This window comes from Pleurodeles waltl, chromosome 9, assembly GCF_031143425.1.
Source record: "Pleurodeles waltl isolate 20211129_DDA chromosome 9, aPleWal1.hap1.20221129, whole genome shotgun sequence".
Taxonomy (NCBI): domain Eukaryota; kingdom Metazoa; phylum Chordata; class Amphibia; order Caudata; family Salamandridae; genus Pleurodeles; species Pleurodeles waltl.
This window is the reverse complement of record NC_090448.1, coordinates 1129594531-1129615047: the sequence shown is the minus strand read 5'-3', so window position 1 is coordinate 1129615047 and position 20517 is coordinate 1129594531. Positions and strand designations below refer to the sequence as shown.

General features: G+C 44.9%; 1 long non-coding RNA gene across 1 annotated transcript in view; it reads right to left on the bottom strand.

The window, feature by feature from the left end:
- Nucleotides 1-19673, bottom strand: part of LOC138258792 (uncharacterized) — a 129178-nt gene extending 109505 nt beyond the window's left edge. Inside the window, exon 1 of the long non-coding RNA XR_011198573.1 lies at nucleotides 19520-19673. This is a non-coding gene — a long non-coding RNA (uncharacterized lncRNA). The remainder of the gene's footprint in view (nucleotides 1-19519) is intronic.
- Between the last annotated feature and the right edge of the window lie 844 nt (nucleotides 19674-20517).

Below are 20517 nucleotides of genomic sequence, written 5' to 3'. Positions count from 1 at the left end.
AATCCTAACACAACTAATGCTCAAGGAAAAACAAACAATTGTAGTAGCATACTACTAATCTTGGGTTCTGGAGTAGAGTGCTATTTACCGAAAGAAGCACTTCAATGTCTTGTCAGGGGTTGTAAGAGCTATATAAGTACATTTACAGTTTACAATGTGCAATCATGTCGACTGATAGTTAGCTCACAGCCTCCACTGGAAGGCCACCAATGCCAGCATGCCCCCATATCCTCAACTCTTTGTTTCCTTCAATCAGATCCCTCTTCCTAGCTAAATCGACTAGGGTTAGGCCCAGAATGATTAAGAGCAATTTATCTCCTATCTGTACAAATTGGCTCTTTATTGCCGCATTTAGGACCCCGTCTCATCAATCTGCCGAATTTAAGGCTATCATTACAATGACCCTCACCACTGTGTTTTCTGTGATTCTTGAGGGAGAGGCCTACAGACAGACCTTGCCACATTTTTTACAGTACCTTTATGTTGTCCCAGTGGATCCCTCAACATCTTTTATATCTTAGAAGGCATGGCCTCAGTCTAAGGGGGTCATTCCGACCCTGGCGGTCAAAGACCGCCAGGGCCGCGAATGACGGAAGCACCGCCAACAGGCTGGCGGTGCTTCCATGCCCATTCTGACCGCGGCGGTAAAGCCGCAGTCAGAAAACTGGGGCCGGCGGTTTCCCGCCGGTTTAACCCCGGCTGGGCGAATCCGCCAGGGCAGCGCTGCAAGCAGCGCTGCCTTGGGGATTCTGACCCCCTTCCCGCCAGCCTGTTTCTGGCGGTTTTCACCGGCAGGAAGAGGCTGGCGGGAACGGGTGTCCTGGGGCCCCTGGGGGCCCCTGCACTGTCCATGCCACTGGTATGGGCAGTGAAGGGGCCCCCTAACAGGGCCCCAGCCTGCTTTTCACTGTCTGCCTAGCAGACAGTGAAAAGCGCGACGGGTGCAACTGCACCCATCACACACCTGCAATACCGCCGGCTCCATTCGGAGCCGGCTTCAGTGTTGCAGGCCCCCTTCCCACTGGGCCGGCGGGAAGGTCAGAATGTCGCCAGCGGTCTTTTGACCGCGTGGCGGCTGATTGGCGGTTCCCGCCTGGCGGGCGGCGACCGCCGCCCGCCAGAGTTGGAATCAGGGCCTAAATCTGTAATGGAACCCCCAGCACCTTCATAAGGGACTCTCTCTATAAATTTGAAAGTTGTTCGATCTTCATATTCAGCTTGAATATGTGGTAAATTACCCATGCTTTAAAGTAAAATAAATCTTATACAGCAGTGATACCTTCACCTAATTGGTTCACTAAGACCTTAAGCCTATGTGCAGTTATTTCTGCTCCTAGTTCCCTCTACTAACTCTGCCTGTTAGGCCCTATTGTTTCAACCACTGTTGCAGCTGGATGGGATTTGCACCATGCAGACCTTTTGCGCAAACTCAAATACAAGATGCCCTCAAGCACATGGACCTTTAGTGTCAGGTTGAGGCTTAACTACAACAAATAAACAATACATCAATAACTCTGAAGCACAATAGGTCTCACAAGGAAGACAGAGAGTAGAAGATTTGCAAACTGTGAAGGTTTTGTTAGCAGATTACCAAAGTTGCAAACTAAAACGTTAAAGGTTATCAAAGATAAATAGTCAGTACATGAATCTTTGTTATAAATGTCAAATACATTCAAAATTAGCCAATACTAAATAAAATGCTAAGAGTTATAGAGCAAAATTGAGCAAATGCAGTTTCCCATGAAGGAAGATTCCCTAATATGCTAAGCATAAGAACATTAGGAAAATATAGTGAGACTAGTCAAGGCTGTGGTGTCAGCACATAAAGCCTCTAAAAGGCAGAATCAAGTAAAGAGCCAGTCAGGTAAGTGAGAATAGATTTGCTCAAGAATCCAGGAGAGAAGAAATCTCTAATTTCAGGAAAGTGGAAAGCAGCATTTAAATCTAACTAGCTCTGCAATTTTACAATTAATACATGCACATCTTTGCAGTGAAGAATGATTCCCTATGGTTCCCATGAAGAGAACCAGTCATTTCAGGATAAGACATACTCAGTCTCATTCCCAGACATGCACAATGGAAGTTGCCTGCTGTGTGGCCTTCAAAAGGTATCTTGTAGCAGGAAGGTACATCGCTATCAGCATGTGCAAGGCATAGGTGTGGAAATCCACTATTTACTCTCTGTGAAATGCATACAGATAAACAATCATCACAGAGATCAAAGCATTTTGTAACATTTCATGTAACATAAACTACTGCAGCTTAGCTCCTGAAATGTGAGAAAGGGAAAATACACAGCAAACACAGAGCATTGTGTTTTAACACGAGTTACTCAAACTGAGGCCAAAATTCATGAATGTGGGTGCCAAACACTCAATAATCATATGAACCCCAATATCTGAACACCCCACCTTTTACTTACTCAAGTTTGGCTCAAAATCCCCGGTTGATCTTGCAGTAAGAGACTACTGTCCTCATCAAAAATCTCAAAATTTAGCAGAGTTAAAACAGAAAAAACACAGAAGCATTTATAACTGACTTCTAGATCATGAATAGGGCAAACATTTATTTATTACAGCATTATTCATAAATGCGATACAGGGGAAAATGCATGAACTGCCTTGAAGGCTCAAAAACAAATTCACAAATTTAGTGAATTTTTTGTTAAGAAATTAATTGCAAAAGCCCAAAAGTCAAACTCTTAATGAGTACTGACAACATCTCAATAGGAAGGAGTGGACAGAGTCTCATGGATAAAATGGCTAAGTCCTATGCCAGGAAAGCCCAAAAGCAAAAAGCCAAAAGCCAACAGATTCTCAATGTCAAGAGCATTTCTATGCAATTCACATAAGCTATTAATAGATTTTGCATATTCAGCATAGTATGATCTTGGTTAGGCAAAGCAAAACACAAACGCTGTGGGATAGCGTAACTGGATGGACGGAATGCGGAACCAATTAAACATTCACCCCCAGTCACAGATCTGGGTTTAATCCATCCACTTTTTTTGCTCACCATGCCACCCCAGTTTGAACCCAGCCATATGCAAATCAGTCTTGACCCTGTTCCTCATGGGAACAGTCCAGCCCGAACTTCCAGGCCAGGTTCTCCCTGGACCGGAAACAATCATCCTGGGACCGGTTTCGGGGTTTCACCCCTCATCTGCCAGGCTAGCTTGAATCCAGTGGCACAGTGAGCCCGGGACCCACGTCTGGGCATACCCGGCACACTTAGGGCGGCAAAAGAAAGCAAAACACAAACGCTGTGGGATAGCGCAACTGGATGGACGGAATGCGGAACCAATCAAACATTCACCCCAGTCACAGATCTGGGTTTAATCCATCCATTATTTTGCTCACCGGTTTCAAGCTAGCCTGGCTGATGAAGGGTGACACCCTGAAACCGGTCCCAGGATGCTTGTTTCCGGTCCAGCGAGGACCTGGCTTGGCAGTTCGGGCAGGACTGTTCCCATGAGGAACAGGGTCAAGACTGATTTGCATATGGCTGGATCCAAACTGGGGTGACATGGGGAGCAAAAGAACGATGGATTAAACCCAGATCTGTGACTGGGGGTGAGTGTTTGCATAGTTCATCACTCCGTCCATCATCCTTTTGTTTTGCTAAAGTTGCCCTAAGTGGGAATGGTATGCCCAGATGTGGGTCCCTTGCTCACTGTGCCACTGGATTCAAGCTAGCCTGGCTGATGAAGGGTGAAACCCTGAAACCGGTCCCAGAATGCTTATTTCCGGTCCAGCGAGGACCTGGCTTGGCAGTTCAGGCTGGACTGTTCCCATGAGGAACAGGGTCAAGACTGATTTGCATATGGCTGGGTCCAAACTGGGGTGGCATGGTGAGCAAAAGAATGATGGATAAAAACCCAGATCTGTGACTGGGGGTGAGTGTTTGCATTGTTCAGCACTCCGTCCATCATCCTTTTGTTTTGCTAAAGTTGCCCTAAGTGGGAAGGGTATGCCCAGACGTGGGTCCCTTGCTCACTGTGCAACTGGATTCAAGCTAGCCTGGCTGATGAAGGGTGAAACCCTGAAACCGGTCCCAGGATGCTTGTTTCCGGTCCAGCGGGGGCTGTCTTGGCAGTTCGGGCTTGCATGGTGAGCAAAAGAACGATGGATTAAACCCAGATCTGTGGCTGGGGGTGAGTGTTTGCATTGTTCAGCACTCCGTACATCATCCTTTTGTTTTGCTAAAGTTGCCCTAAGTGGGAAGGGTATGCCCAGACGTGGGTCCCTTGCTCACTGTGACACTGGATTCAAGCTAGCCTGGCTGATGAAGGGTGAAATCCTGAAACCGGTCCCAGGATGCTTGTTTCCGTACGATGGATTAAACCAGATCTGTGACTGGGGGTGAGTGTTTGCATTGTTCAGCACTCCGTACATCATCCTTTTGTTTTGCTAAAGTTGCCCTAAGTGGGAAGGGTATCCCCAGACGTGGGTCCCTTGCTCACTGTGCCACTGGATTCAAGCTAGCCTGGCTGATGAAGGGGGAAACCCTGAAACCGGTCCCACGATGCTTGTTTCCGGTCCAGCGAGGACCTGGCTTGGCAGTTCGGGCTGGACTGTTCCCATGAGGAACAGGGTCAAGACTGATTTGCATATGGCTGGGTCCAAACTGGGGTGGCATGGTGAGCAAAAGAGCAATGGATTAAACCCAGATCTGTGACTGGGGGTGAGTGTTTGCATTGTTCTGCACTCCGTCCATCATCCTTTTGTTTTGCTAAAGTTGCCCTAAGTGGGAAGGGTATGCCCAGACGTGGGTCCCTTGCTCACTGTGCCACTGGATTCAAGCTAGCCTGGCTGATGAAGGGTGAAACCCTGAAACCGGTCCCAGGATGCTTGTTTACGGTCCAGCGAGGCCCTGGCTTGGCAGTTCGGGCTGGACTGTTCCCATGAGGAACAGGGTCAAGACTGATTTGCATATGGCTGGGTCCAAACTGGGGTGGCATGGTGAGCAAAAGAACAATGGATTAAACCCAGATCTGTGACTGGGGGTGAGTGTTTGCATTGTTCAGCACTCCGTCCATCATCCTTTTGTTTTGCTAAAGACCTGCGCTCCGAGATGAACACAAAATAAAACATTTTACCAACAATGGTTCATGGAATGTTCACACTTACAGCGAAACTCCCAATAGAAGTGCTTGAAAATAATACTTTGCGCACACACCTTTGATGTCATTCACTTTGTGTTCCACGGAAACAATGGGAGATGCCACATGTAGTTCAGACACTGATTGGGAAGGTCATGAGCAGGAGCAAGATGAACAGACATCACAACTGCATTTGTTTTAATAAAATAATGTCTCACATAAAAATGTGACATGACATCCTCTCAACACTAATTACACTTTCACTGTTCCGGCAAATTGATATCAAGTGCAATTACGTTAGATCAATGCACCATTACAATCATTAATATTAAAAATAATGTTCTCTCAATTTTAGCACATATGCAAATTTTCTAAAAAGCTATTACCCTAAGGATACATTTAACGTGAAAATCACACTTTATATGTGTGTGTGTGTGTGTGTGTGTGTAGAGTGCAGATAAATGTTTGTAATGCAAATCATGAAATAATGACAGAACATCACCACCATCATCTCAACATTTTCAATGGCCATTGTGTTCTACACCAAGCCTGGGTTTCCAATATTAATGTAATGCTTGAAAGCACAGCTTCTTGCCCGGGATACTCAAGCGCTTTTAGTTGCTCCTTCCAATAACCCTTCCACGTGGCTGAAAAAAGGTTCTGCCATGTTTTCTTCATCAAGACACAACTGAGCACAGGTTATACATGGATGGAAAGTCATAAACATGTTCTGCAAACAACCTGTGAGCCTTCCCAATGCTGGGGCTTACTTGTTCCTGGGATAGTGTCTGGCAGGTCAAGAGTATCACTAAGAAGTGATGGGGGAAACTGTTCCCACCGGTTCACAAATTAGCTGCAGCATGGCATCCCACCTTTATTGGGAGAGGCATCCAGTCACACTGAATTGCTGCCTATGAAGTAGAAAATCTCAGGCAACTTGGGATTACATAGAGTAACACTGCCCATCTTCACACAGAGTGTAGTTTCTCAATATTGCCTGACATCAACTGTGATATTGTAATTTTGTTTTGCACTCTCATACAAGACATCATTTCTCATCCCAAAGGTCAGGAATGAATATATTAACAAGGTAGGACTGGTGAAATTGGAGACTAAGAGGCACAGCTCTAATTATATTTGTGCAGGGTGCTCTCAATTTACTGATCAAGGTTAAAATTTGATACATACTAACGCATACTAATAACATTTCTGCCAATAATGTGTATGTTTTCACCTAAGTGCACTGGTTTGCACAGGCAGTTACATCAATCAGGGCCAAGTGGTAACTGCATATGTTAACAATGGGGTGGGCTCAATTTGCACTTATCTCCTAAATCTGTTGAGTAACAAGTAATGGCAAAGCATGAAACCATGAAAACTATTGGCTTTGCCAATGCGTTTTCCCCTTAGTTGGCCACCATGTTTGCAGATGCGTGTGTGGCAGCCATCTTGACAGGGTTTTTCTTAAAGTGAATGAAAAATCATTCAAAAACGAACCTGATTTATGCTTGTGCGCACACGCTGATGATCTTGTATGAATTTTCTTGCTTCAAGAAAATTCCTCTCAAGAGACTCACCACACTTGGATGTTTGCACATCCTGATAAGATTTTTCTTAAAGCAAAAAATAATTCAAAGAAGGTCACTGCATATGTGTGCACCACATATGTGTGCACGCCTGTTGTCTTCGGAAGATATTTCTGTTTGCTGATGGGCCTTCCAACACCCCACCCCATCTGTGCTGTGCCTTGTTCACCTATTTGGGGTAGTTCTAGCTGATCCCCCCATAACTTTTTGACCACATAAGCTATCCACGTCAAGTTTGTGTCTTTTTTCCAACACCCGGGGGATTCTAAAGGTGCTCAGGGTTTGTTGATTCACCTGGAGCGGATGAAAATAGACAGAATATAGTACTATTATGAGTTTCTTTTTTAGAAAAATAGGGGAAAAGTGTTCCAGATAAAAGTGTCTGTTTTTTCTTCTAACAAAGGCATCCACAAACAGTTTGCTGTACTAAAGTCACGATCTTCCCAGCTTTCAGGAACATGAAGAGCTGAATCAATAAACCTATTTTTGTACCATAGTCTTGGCATTTTTCTAGCCTATTTTCCCTATTTTTTGTGCTCTCAACCTACTTCCAGTTTGTTGTGGAAACCAGTGTGAAATCCATGGGTGATCCAGAACAGCCATGAATTTCTGTAAAGTAGACACAATTCTGAATTCACCAAGGGGGCATATGTGTAAATCCCTCAAGGTTTTCCCAAGAAAAATAACTGTTGAAATAAAGAACTATTGAAAATGAGTAGGCAAAAAATTGTGCAGCTGTTACAACATTTCCATCTGTAACTTTTTGTCACGATGGCCAATTGACAAAGCAATATAGCATTACTTCCGCTAGTTTCTTCTGGTTGTAGGATTTATAGGGTTTGTAGGTTCTCCAAAAACCCAAGGTACCCAGGGCAAACAACTGAGCTGCACCGTACAATGGTTTTTCATTGAGTACTGAGTACTGAGTATAGACCATTTATTATAGCGGAACAGGCAGAGTGAAAAATGGGTATCAAGAAAGGAGTTTAGGAGCAGAGGATATTTCTACATCTCTGAATTTGTTGGTACCCATACTGGCGTATGATTTGGAGGGTATTTTTAAAACTGTCATCTTTCTTATACACTGGCTTTCATTTAAAAGGCATTTTTGGCCCCTAGCTAAGTCAACACCTAGGGAAACCTGGCTAACCTGTAGAAAACTAGACACCTAGGGGAATATAGGATGGTGTGACTTGCGTGGATCCTGTTATGTTTATTTTACCCGCAATGCCCTGCAAACCTCACACTTTGCCTGAAATCGTAAAATTTCATTACGTTTCTGTTATGGAAATGTCCGGAATATGGACAATGGGAGCCTGTGCGTGGAGACTCTTATTGACCTCGGTTGGATCTGTTCCTGTCACTGTGGGGAAAATGTGTGACTTCAGGCAAATTTGGAGATTTGCAGAGCATTGTGGGTGAAAGGAATGGTGTGGGGTCCTTGTGAAGCACACCACTATGGATTCCTCCAGATGTCGACTTTTCAGAAGTGTTTTGATCTAGTAGGTTTTTCCAGGTGGCAGCCTCCCAAGCCCAAAAAGTGTAGCCATTCACCATTGGAAGTTGGATGATATATTGCGAGTTAGCCAAAGTCCCCTGCCCCATATGTAAAATCAGCACCCAAAAGAGTCAAATGTCCTCTTGCTTGCCATTGGGGTGAGATGCTTTAGTCTGCAGGGGAAGCAGAAAGACTGTTGCCCCTTTCAGTTGGGGTGGGGCCATAACATGCCATGGTGGTGGGCAGCCCCAGCCCCCACTCCTCAATTTTGTTATTCCCCTGGCATCTAGTGCACTGTCTACCCCCCCCAAGGGGGGGCACAAAAACTGTGTCCCCATTTATTTGGAGTGGGAATTTGCCATGCTCATGATTGGCAGATCCCACCCTCTTTAAAAAAATAAAAATAAAAATAAACCCTGATGTTTGGTGGAGTTTCTACCCCCAGGGGGGCTGATAAGGAGTAATTAGCCCATATGCCCCCCAGTTGGAGCAGAAGGACTGTGCCCTCATTTTTTTGGGGGGTAGGGGCATTGCCATGCCCATTCTGGGCAGTCCCCCACCGCTAGACTTTTCTAAAAAATAATCTGTGGTGCCTAGTGGGCTTTCTGCCCCTCCAGGGGGCAGATCAGATCAGGGGCTTGGGCCTCATCTACCCCCCGAGGGGGCTGAAAGACTTCAGTCCCAATATTGATGTAGGGACATAACCATGTCCATAGTGGGCAATAAAGAGAAAAAAATGTTTCCTGGTGTTTACTGGGCTTTCAGCCCAATGGGGGGGGGGGGGGATATCGAGGGCTATTGCCCCGATCTGCCCCACAGGAGGGACAGAAAGTCTGTGTCCATTTTGTGGATGACCATTCTGAGCAGCCCCCACCCTTACACTAATAAAAAAGAGCATCTGGTGCCTAGTAGGCTGTCTGTCCCCCCACCCCCTCCGGGGACAGATCGGGGACTATTGCTTCATCTTCCCCTGGGGTGGTAGAAATACTGAATTGTCTAAAAGTAATGCTCAATGGGAGCTAAAGCCCTTGCCCAAGGGCCCACTTCCCCCTTCTTGGTGTCTAATGGTGGGTTCTTGCTTGGGGATTGCTTGCCTGCGATAATCCCCAAGCAGGTATCCAGAGGGATTTACTTCCTTTTGTGCAAGGACGGCTCAGAGATATTCACCGCACACAAGCACCAGTGTGGAGTATGGATTCAAGCTGTCCTCTGCTCCGAAGCGGTTAAAAAAAATCATTACAAGGTGGCTGCTGTGTTTATGTACTCACATGCTGATGTCATATTTGATATTTGATTGAATTTTTTAAACAGGAAGATTATTTTATAAAATGCCTATCTGTGCATGCATGCATAGGCAGTGGCCATCCTTAAAAGTAAATATGAATTTATTGTTCAAAGATGTTGAACAGACATTCCAAAATAGTAAAGTAAAAAATAAATTCTGCATGAGGTGCTGCGTAAATTGTGGCAAGCAACTGGTGGCTCAGAAGTAGTGTACAGATGCTGGGCTCTCACAAAAAAAAATTCAAAAGTACCCTGGATGAATTGAGGGAGTGTATGATAAAGAAACATGAGAAGCCCACAATGGGGTGTAGCTGCCAAGCCCTCGCAAAAAGTAGAGTAACTATAAAATAAATACAAAATAAAGTGATGACGAGCAAGAGAGTGAGTAAAGCACTGCACTTTCATGAATTAAACAAAATTTACAAATAGTTTTCTCACATTGACAGTAGAAGGAGACAACTGATTCCAAGTGCTTTCTTAAACAACTGGGGGAATTAGTCTGTCGCTAGGCAATACCAGTCTTTCTTCAATAGATTGTTCATCTTTGATCTTGTAAAAAGATCTAATTTCATCACTCCAGTTCCTTCCCTGAGGCCAACCACTGGTGATGAACTTTCTTAACATGGTTTGACAACTGTCTTTCTCAGCACATTCTTTCTATTCCACAAATTAAACAGTTTTACTGGAAATTAACACACCATTCACTTTCCCAACCACACACTCGACTACCATCCATAATTTAATGCACTTCCATAGGACACCTTGATAAATAATCTACCCTGGCGTTCTTTGCACCTGGAATATGTTTTACATCAAAATTGAATTCATACATTCTTGCAAGCAAACCGGGGACTGGCCTTGCTCAAATTCTTCTTGGAAAGCAGACACTGAGGGTTTGTGATCTGTAATGAGGGACAATTTGTGTTCCTACTGAGACATGGAATAATTCCTAGTTTCCCACATGCAGGCCAGCGCCTCACAATCTATTGTGCTGTAATTATGTAATTATGCTCTGCGGTGGACAGGCATCTGGAGGCAAACGCTATGGTACCTACTTTCCCTTCTGTCAGTTGTAATAGTACTGCCCCCAGACCAATCCCACTAGGATCTAGTGGCACAATTGATAATATTTGAATGGTGATAAGGCAAGCGCATCAACACGTTCTTCAGACCCCTATACATATTCAGTCCCCTTGCATAACATTCCCCTTAAGAGGTTAGTGTGTAAAGCAAAGTTCTGTAGGAATCTGGAATGATATTCACACAGCCCTGAAAAGGATCTTAACTGGTCTTTGTCTGTAGGATCTGGGCTCTTTTTTAACTGCAGCAACCAAATTCGACTTGGGTTTAATTCCTGCTTTAGGCAAAATGTGCCCCAAATACTCCACCTCAGGAGCCATGAAGCAAAATGTATCTTCTTTTACTGTTAAACTGTGTTTTTCTAGTGTGCTCAAAAAGTTGTCCTAAACTTCCAAATGCTCCTTCTCATTATTCGTGACTATCAGGACATCGCCTTAGTATTCCAGAACTTGTTTACTGTCAACAAAAAGTTTAAACATTAATTTTTGAAAGACCGATGCAGCTGAGGCTAGGCCGAAAGGTAGACTTAGGAACCTGTATGTACCAAAAGGAGTGTTAAAGGTGGATAAAGGGCTGGAACTGTGACATAATTACATCTGGTGATACGTTGCTCTAAGGTCAATGGTAGAAACCACCTTGTGCTAGCATTTCTTCAATTTTAGGAAGAGGGAAGCAATCTACTAAAATGTTCTTGTTGAGACATCTGAGGTCCACTCACAGTCTTATTTTCCCATTCTTCTTCTTGGCAACCACAATGGGGAAATCCCACTCTGAGGTATCGAAGGGCTCAATGACTTTATCAGAACACAATTTAACAAGATGATCATTCAAGTGACCTCTAATACATAAAGGAAAATTTCTTGTTTTATGTGCAGCTAGTACAGCATCCTTCTTTAAGAGAATGTCATGCTTTAATCCTTTTACCAACCCAAGTCTATCCTCAATCAGAGAACCATGATTCTCAAGCGACTTTGTTAACATTTGAGGTTGAGATAATTGATCCTTACATATTTTGTTTGTCTCTTGGGGTTACACCACCGGATCTACTAAGGAAATGGGACACTCAGTTTCCAGTCTGAGCACCATGCCAAGTGTGCTTTGATCTTTCCATCACAAGATAGTGTAACCTTTTACAGCTATGTATATTTTTGTAGAGATGGGCCTTCTTTTAAATGACAATTCATGAATGAAAAAAACAATCAAATCAATACTATGGCTGCTAAATGCAATAGTGCATATGTCAGGTGCCATAACTGGATAGAACCCCACTTGGAATGGTACACTTTGTCAGTAATAATAGTGATAGGTGATCCCGAAACCACCATGACCTTCAATTAAAATTTATCTCTGCAAACATCGCAAATAGGATCACCACTTTGAACATTATTTTGAGAAGTCTTTATCATCTTAATGGATAAGACAACCCTAGTGTCTAATTATTCTGCCAATTCTCTGGAAGAATGAGATTCCCCACTTTTTGTGTTCTTTTGCATACTTTTGTGAAATAGCCCAATGTCTTACATTTCAAACAGTTTATTGGCCACTTGGCAACTTTTAACATTGGCTAGGTGGTCACTAGATCCACATCTAAAACATATTGGAATGCCTGATAGGTCTCCCTCCTTTTTTTATAACTTTATCAAGGGAAATTTGAGCTTTGGCTTTGAGAGTAATCGCATGCATCTGTTCCATAGAAATTTGTTCAACTCTTTTGAAGCCTGGATCAACCTTTCTATTCCTCTAGCAATCTATAGTGCTTCCTGCAGATTGGGATTCAAACAACATAACTATTTCTGCTGGATGCGCTTGTCAAAACTATTAACTACAGTTTGGTCCCTGAAATAATTATCCAGTTTACCATCAAAGTTGCATGTCAGGGCTAACACTCTTAACTCAACTAAGAAATTATCAATGGTCTGAAACTGTGATTGTGTTCTGGTAAAGGATCTGTGCCTTTCCACTATAATACTGGTGTCATCCTTGAAATTGTTTTTTAGTCTATTAATAACTTCTGTATCCCGTTCTGTGTCAGGAGGTTGAGGAACTGTGATTAAATGGTCAGATATGCATTGTTCTTACACACCTAGACAATTTAAAGCTGTGTAAATTTTCTTCTTGCATTAAATGTGTCTCCATCAATGACAATTAAGTAACTGTCAAAGTTTTTAAACCAATGGATCCATTTGTACTTTTGGACACACGCTTCTGTCAAAAAAGGCGGAGGAATATTAGCATTTTGCATTTTGCCAAAATCACAGTACTGAGCAGAGCAGCAACCAATACCTTAAATACTTTCCCTCTAACATATATCATACAACACAAAATGCCGCAATTCGAGACAATCAGAAATACCTAAGTGAATGTATCAACAGTAGTACAATGTAGCAGAGTTCCTCAGGATGTTTCCCCAGCGGACCAGTACAGTGTATTTATTTCTGAAACAACACCACAATGATGAAATTATGGCATGCTTGTCGCCACAACTTGAAAATGTGAATTGTTCTTATGAAAATGTGAAGGTATCCCCAAGGACATCCAATGGTACAACAGTAAAATGTTCGTGATAATGCAAGCAACTGGTAAACAGACAGGTGTGCCTATTGCTGGGATCCGAAGATGCGGTTAAAAGTAATTACAATCATATGATTAGACAATAAGGCGGGCCTATTGCCGAGGATATTTCTTCCATAAATATGGCCTCCATGCATAATTGATGTGCTTTTAGCAGGCTATTGAGTTTGTATATGCTCTAGTACAGCGCGTCAGGTAAAGAAGGGTGTGAAAAAGTCAGGCGGGGAGGTGAGCTTGAGGATCCAACTCACAATACAGTGGACTCTGTGGACTCGGTGGACCAGGCTTGTGCAGCTCACACTGACAACAGTATTTGAAAGACTCTGGCTCGCACCTCAGTGAGTGTATGCTTGCGTGGATCACGCTGGCAATGGAAAAGGTGAAATTGCCTCAGAAAGTTTATTACTGCTGTTCCTAATTAAATTAGCCTGTGCACACCAATCCTTAATCCATAAATTATGACCCGCAGAGCCTTGAAGTACACGGACACACACAGTGCCAATGACTTGCCTGCTTAATGTCCATTTGATGAAAATTAAGCAAATCGGTCACACTAGTGCTGTTCCATCATGCGGGGTACTAACTGCTCGCACAAAAATGTGCTGTGAATAACAACACAAGGTTGAAAGCTTAGATGATAGAGAAGTGTTTATTCGCAAGAAGAACATCACACGGCCCTTTCAGTAGCCCATCCAAAGAAGACTAACTGTCTTTCCCTGAACGCTGCACCAGAATTGTCATGGCAACATTCCAAACCCAATCAACATTCCCAACCCAGATTCCATTACTAATGGAACTTAAGTACTAGCAGCCCATAACAAGTAACCCTGAGTAAAATTCAAGCTACTTGGAGCTGTCTGATATCAGTAGCCTCTGGTTTAAATCAGGCCTATGGAGTCATCTGATAACTTAGTTCCTGGTTGAAATTATGTCTTGAAGTCTTCTAGTAACAGTATTCAGAGAGGGAACCTAGTCCATGGAGTCCTCTTGTAAGAATAGTCAAGTGCGACTCAAACCCATGAAATCTTCTGGTACAGAGAGTGAATCTGGGCTTCTGAGTCATTTTTTAACCTTAGTCCTCGCTTTGAATCGGACGGTGACATCATCTGGCAGCCATAGCCGTGGGGGTGAATCAGGCCCATGGGGTCATCAAATAATAGTAGCTCTGAGTGTGAATCAGACCCAAGGAGCCCACTGTTTCTACACACAAGGGGGCATATTTATACTCTGTTTGCACTGAATCAGTATCATTTTTTTTTACGCTAATTCAGTGCAAACTTAACTCCATATTTGTACTTTGGCCCTAGACACGTCTAGTGACAAAATTATGGAGTTACAATCATTTTTTTACCGTGAAAACCTACCTTGCGTCAATGAGATGCAAGGCAGGCGTTCCCGGGCAAAAAATGACTCTAAGGCCCTAGCGCCTTATTTATTCTCCCGTGCAAAAATGGGGCACAGGAGGTAGGCTGGCCTAAATAATGGTGCTAAGCCTGCTCAGCGCCATTATTTAATGCCTGGGTCAGGACAGGCATTAGGGGACATGTGAGCTCATTTCCATTGTGGAACTCCACAGAATGAGTCCACAGGTGCCCTCCCCAGGCCCCAGGGACACCCCCACCCATACCAGAGGGACAGCGGAGGATGAGGAACCCCATCCTAGGTAAGTAGAGGCAAGTAATGGTAAGTATTTACCTTTTTTAAAAATGCAATAGGGGGCACAGATATGGGCCCCCCTTCATGGCACAGGGTGCAATGGCCATGCCCAGGGGACCCTTGTCCCCTGTGCTGGTCATTGGGGTGGTGGGCATGAATCCTGTCTTTTCTAAGACAGGAGTCATGTGGTATGGTAGGTTTAGCGTCAATAATTGACGCTAGACTGGTTAGAGTAATCATTTTTTACTCTAACTAGCCTAACGTCATTCTATAACACTAAACCCCCTTCTCCCATACTGCCACCCCCACCCTGCTAACGTCAATTTATTTCCCGCTGGCCTACCCTTTGCGCCGGATCGCGCCATTCCATAAATAAGACGCCCAGCAGGCGTCTTGGAATGGCGCTGGCTGGCATTATACATTTTGACGCTAAACTGCGGTAGCGCTGTTTAGCGTCAAAAAGTATAAATCAGGGCCAAAGTGCGAGTAAGGCCCATGAGTTCATCTTATAACCTAGTCTTGCATGTGCCGGAGACCCAAAAATGATTCTGGTAACTGTAACAATAGGCATTAAATAAGCATATGGAGTAATCTGGCAAATATAGCCCTGTGTTTCAGTCAAAGCCTTGAAGTAATCTGTTAACCATAACCAGGCCATGGTGTCATCTTTCTTACCTCAGCACTGGCTGTGAATCAGGGCCCTGGTGTCATCTTTCTATTCACATCACCAGGTGTGACTAGTTGGCAAGTTGTCAACTTTCTATTAAAGATTTTTTTGTAAATCATGGCACTGCGTCATCTTTCTTACCATATCATCAGGGGTGAAAAAAAAGGACCATGGTGTCATGTTTCTTATCGTAGCACAGGTGTGAATTGGGGCCATAGTGCCATCTTTCTTACTCAAGCATCAGGTGTTAATCGGGCCATGATGCCATCTTTCTACTCACATCACAGTGTGAGTTGAGACTCTGTTGGCATCTTTCTTACTCTAGAAGCAGGTATGAATCAAGCCCATGTTGCCATCTTTCTTATTATAGCAGCATCGGAAAGGAATAGGGCCATTGGGTCATAGCACCGAGTGTGAATCAGGGCCATGGTGCTGTCTTTCTTTTTGCAGTACCAGGTTTGAGTCTGGGACCTGGTGCAATCTTTCATATCATAGTACTCTGTGCAAATCAGTGTCATGTTGGCACCTTTCTAATAATAGTACTGGGTGTGAATCAGTGCCATGGAGTAATCTTTCTTACCATAGCACCAGGTGTGAATCGGGGCCATGGTGTCATCTTTATTGTCATACCAGCACTGGGATTAAATCAGGGCCAAGGTGCCATCTTTGTTTTTGTAGCACCAGGTGAGAATTGGAGGCTTGGTGTCATCATGGCCATGGTGCCATCTTTGTTTTTGTAGCACCAAGTGAGAATTGGAGCCTTGGTGTCATCAGTGCCATGGTGCCATCTTTGTTTTTGTAGCACCAGGTGAGAATTGGAGGCTTGGTGTCATCAGGGCCATGGTGCCATCTTTGTTTTTGTAGCTACAGGTGAGAATTGGAGGCTTGGTGTCATCAGGGCAATGGTGCCATCTTTGTTTTTGTAGCAACAGGCGAGAATTGGAGGCTTGGTGTCATCGGGGCCATGGTGCCATCTTTGTTTTTGTAGCACCAGGCGAGAATTGGAGACTTGGTGTCATCGGGGCCATGGTGCCATCTTTGTTTTTGGTAGCACCAGGCGAGAATTGGAGGCTTGGTGTCATCAGGGCCATGGTGGCATCTTTGTTTTTGTAGCACCAGGCGAGAATTGGAGGCTTGGTGTCATCGGGGCCATGGTGCCATCTTTGTTTTTGGTAGCACCAGGCGAGAATTGGAGGCTTGGTGTCATCGGGCCATGGTGCCATCTTTGTTTTTGTAGCACCAGGCGAGAATTGGAGGCTTGGTGTCATCTTTCTTATCATACCACCAGTGCGAATGATGGCCATGGTGTCATCCTTCTTGTCTTAGTACTGGGTGTGACTGTGTTCCATGGTGGCCTCTTCCTAACCATAGCCCTGGTTGTGAACAGTGCACGGTGGCTTCTTTCTGATCGTAGTACTGGGAGTGAATCGGTGCCATGGAGTCATCTTTCTAACCATTGTACTGAGTGTGAATCGGTGCCATGGAGTCATCTTTCTTTTCATAGCACCAGGTGCCAATAAGGGCCACGGTGTCATATTTCTAATAATAGTACTAGCTGCAAATCAGTGCCTTGTGGCATCTTCCTGATCACAGCCCATGGGTGTGATTTGGGGCTTTGGAATTATGGGGGTCATTCCGACCCCGGCGGGCGGCGGAAACCTCCAAAAGACCACACCGCGGTCAAATGACCGCGGGGGTCATTACAACTTTCTCGCTGGCCCGGCGGGTGATCTCCAAAAGATCGCTCGCCGGCCCAGCGGGAAAGCCCCTGCAAAGAGGATGCCGGCTCCGAATGGAGCCGGCGGATTTGCAGGGGTGCGATTGGTGCAGTGGCGCGAAGCAGACACTGAAAATCTTTGTGGGGCCCTGTTAGGCGCCCGTTCCCGCCAGCCTCTTCCAGTGTAAACCGTCAGGAACAGGCTGGCGGGAAGGGGGTCGGAATCCCCATGGCGGCGCCGCCTTGGAGGATTCCCTGGGCCAGGGGAAAACCGGCGGGAAACCGCTGGTTCCCCTTTTCTGACCGCGGCTTTACCGCCGCGGTCAGAATGGCCCGGGAAGCACCGCCAGCCTGTTGGCGGTGCTTCCTCTGCCCTCCACCATGGCGGTTTGAAACCGCCAGGGTCGGAATGAGGGCCTATATGTTAAACAGAGCCCTGACTATCTTTCACTGGCACAAAGGAAAGAGTGGGGTTGTAAATGAGAGCAATTGGCTGTTCCGTACTGTGATTTACAAGCTGTGAACATTGTTGCAATGTCTAATTTCACACATGGTTTCATGTAGCTATAAGAAACTGAAATGCAATTTGTGTTGTTTCCAAGGCACAGGCTTCTAATTGCATGTCCTTGCTGTCTCTGCAACATTGTTCGTTGAGGATGGGTTCGGTTCTAAATAGCATTTTCTTGCTCATCAGTTATCCCTATCATCTCATGCAGAACAGCATCCCCGACTACCTTTACTTGCTCTGTTCTCCTAAACTTGTCAGTGTTTAAATCCACTGTCATAGTGCATTCTGTCTCCCGCAAAGTGCTCACATGCTACAGGATGGGGGCACTTTATGACATGCCTCTCTATTATGCACACTGTCTTGTGCAATTAAAATTTGCTGGGACTTCAACACAAAAAGCACTCACAAATTCTATTCTTCTTTGAGATTTATGGGTGCTAATCATGAAGACCCGCGGAAGAATCAATACAATTGGGTACTGTTTTTCCCCAGTGCAGGCATGTAACTAAGGGCCAGATGTAGCAAGCATTTTGCATGGTGCAAACTGCATAAATCGCAGTTTGCGGCATGCAAAATGCCGATTGCGATGCTCATTCACAATTTGCGAGTCGGTACCGACTCGCAAATTGTGAATGCGACTCGCAGATAGGAAGGGGTGTCGCCTTCCTGTCTGCGACTCGCATCGCTATGCTAAACTGCTTTGTGACCGCGAATGCAGTCGCAAAGCAATTCGCAGTTACCACCAGTGTCACACTGGTGGTAACCCATTCGCAAAAGGGAAGGGGTCCCCATGGGAACCCTTCCCCTTTGTGAATGTTGCCAAAAAGGGGTTTTCAGAGCAGGCAATGGTCCAATGGACCACTGCCTACTCTGAAAAACCGAAACCAAATGGTTTTGTAATTTTTTTTATTTTGTAACTCATTTTCCTTTAAGGAAAACGGGCTGCAAAATAAATAAAAAAACTGCTTTATTTAAAAAGCAGTCACAGACATGGAGGTGTGCTGTCTTCAGCAGGCCACCATCACTGTGAGTGCAGGGACTCGCTATAGCGACCCATAGCGACTCGCAGACGGTGTCTGAGACACCGTTCTGCTTCTGATTTTGCGAATTGGAAATTGCGAGTCGCACCGACTCTCAATTTCCGATTCGCAAAAACGGACCTAACTACATCTGGCCCAAAGGCCCTTGCAGCCCCTGTGGCGCTGGGGGTCCTCAACCCTCAAAGTAGCCCCCAACCCTCCAGGGACCCCAATATTTTAGGGGGCCCCATTTAGCTCAAGGTCAATAAAGATCTGTGAGATACAGAGACTCAGAAGGCGCCCGTCACATTCTGGAGAGGCCCACATAATTTTACGTTACGCCTCTACCCCAGCGTGACATTCCCATTATGAGTTCGGACGTTGGAATGGGAGATAATGCTTCAAGAAAACATGTTTCTCCTTTCAAGTTTGAAAACTGGGAATCTTATGCAGTTACACTGCACGAATTTCAGCAAGTGTGTCTTTTTGGTAAAATGTTGTTCAGAACAACACCAGTGGGTCAGTGAGATTTGTGTGTGTGTACTTGGTGTTGACCGATGTACAAACATCGGTTACAGCCAAGTCGACATAACTGAGCCAAAATTCAATATATATGCATATTCCCACTCTCTCAGGAATCCAACAAGGACCAGCCGCAGACACCGAACTCTCCTTATTTCTTGTATATTTACTGTCACAGTTATTCTTCAGTGGAAAGCATGTGGTAATATGTTTCAGTCACTATGTGACCTTGTTCACACATGCGCTGAGCCATTTTAATAATCCCATATACCGTTCACATGAGCATAATCATAGAAGAAAGACTACCGACCTGTGTAGAGCTATTTACATTAGTTATTAACCCCTTCCGTGCGTCGGACGGCCGAGAGGTGTCCAACATGTTGGGCATCTGCGTCGGTTGGCTCCCGGACATCCTGGCACTCACCTGCGGGGTAAGTGCTGGCACTCCCCCCGTGGGATGCCCTTCTGCACTTCCCACAAGACATGGCTGCGGAAGTACTTCTGCTGCCCCCCCATTACCCCCCTCCTCCCTGCGGCATCTGATGATGTAAGCGTGCACAGCATGCGGACGTCACAAAAAGATGTTGGGATAAACTGTAAGCCAATTGCTTCCAGCGCATCCGGTGAGTTTGCAGTTGGGGTGGAGGATTTGGGAGAACAAAGAGGCATTGGGGGAAAGGAAAGGGTATTTCCTTTCCCCCAATGTCTGTTTGGTGTGTTTGGACTCTTTTGCTTATGCAGGGTCATCCCCAATCTTTTTGTCTCCTGCCTCCTATTTCTTCTGACTTGTTTTTCTTTGGCTTTAGAACTCTGAGCACTTTACCACTGCTAACCAGTGCTAAAGTGCATATGCTCTCTGTGTAAATTTTATTGTAGATTGGATTTCCATGATTGGCCTATTTGATTTACTGGTAAGTCCCTAGTAAAGTACACTAGAGGTGCCCAGGACCTGTAAATCAAATGCTACTAGTGGGTCTGCAGCACTGGGTCTGCCACCCACATTAGTAGCTCTGTAAACATGGCTCAGACGTGCCACTGCAGTGTCTGTTTGGGCAGTTTTAAACTGCCAATTCGACTTGGTAAGTGTACCCACTTGCCAGGCATAAACCTCCCCTTTTCTTACATGTAAGACACCCCTAAGGTAGGCCCTAGGTAGCCCTTAGGGGCAGGGTGCTGTGTATGTTTACGGTAGGACATATACTATTGTGTTTTATATGTGCAAACAGTGAAATACTGACAAATTCGTTTTTCACGGTTGCAAGGCCTATCCCTCTCATAGGTTAACATTGGGGATGCCTTTAAACATGA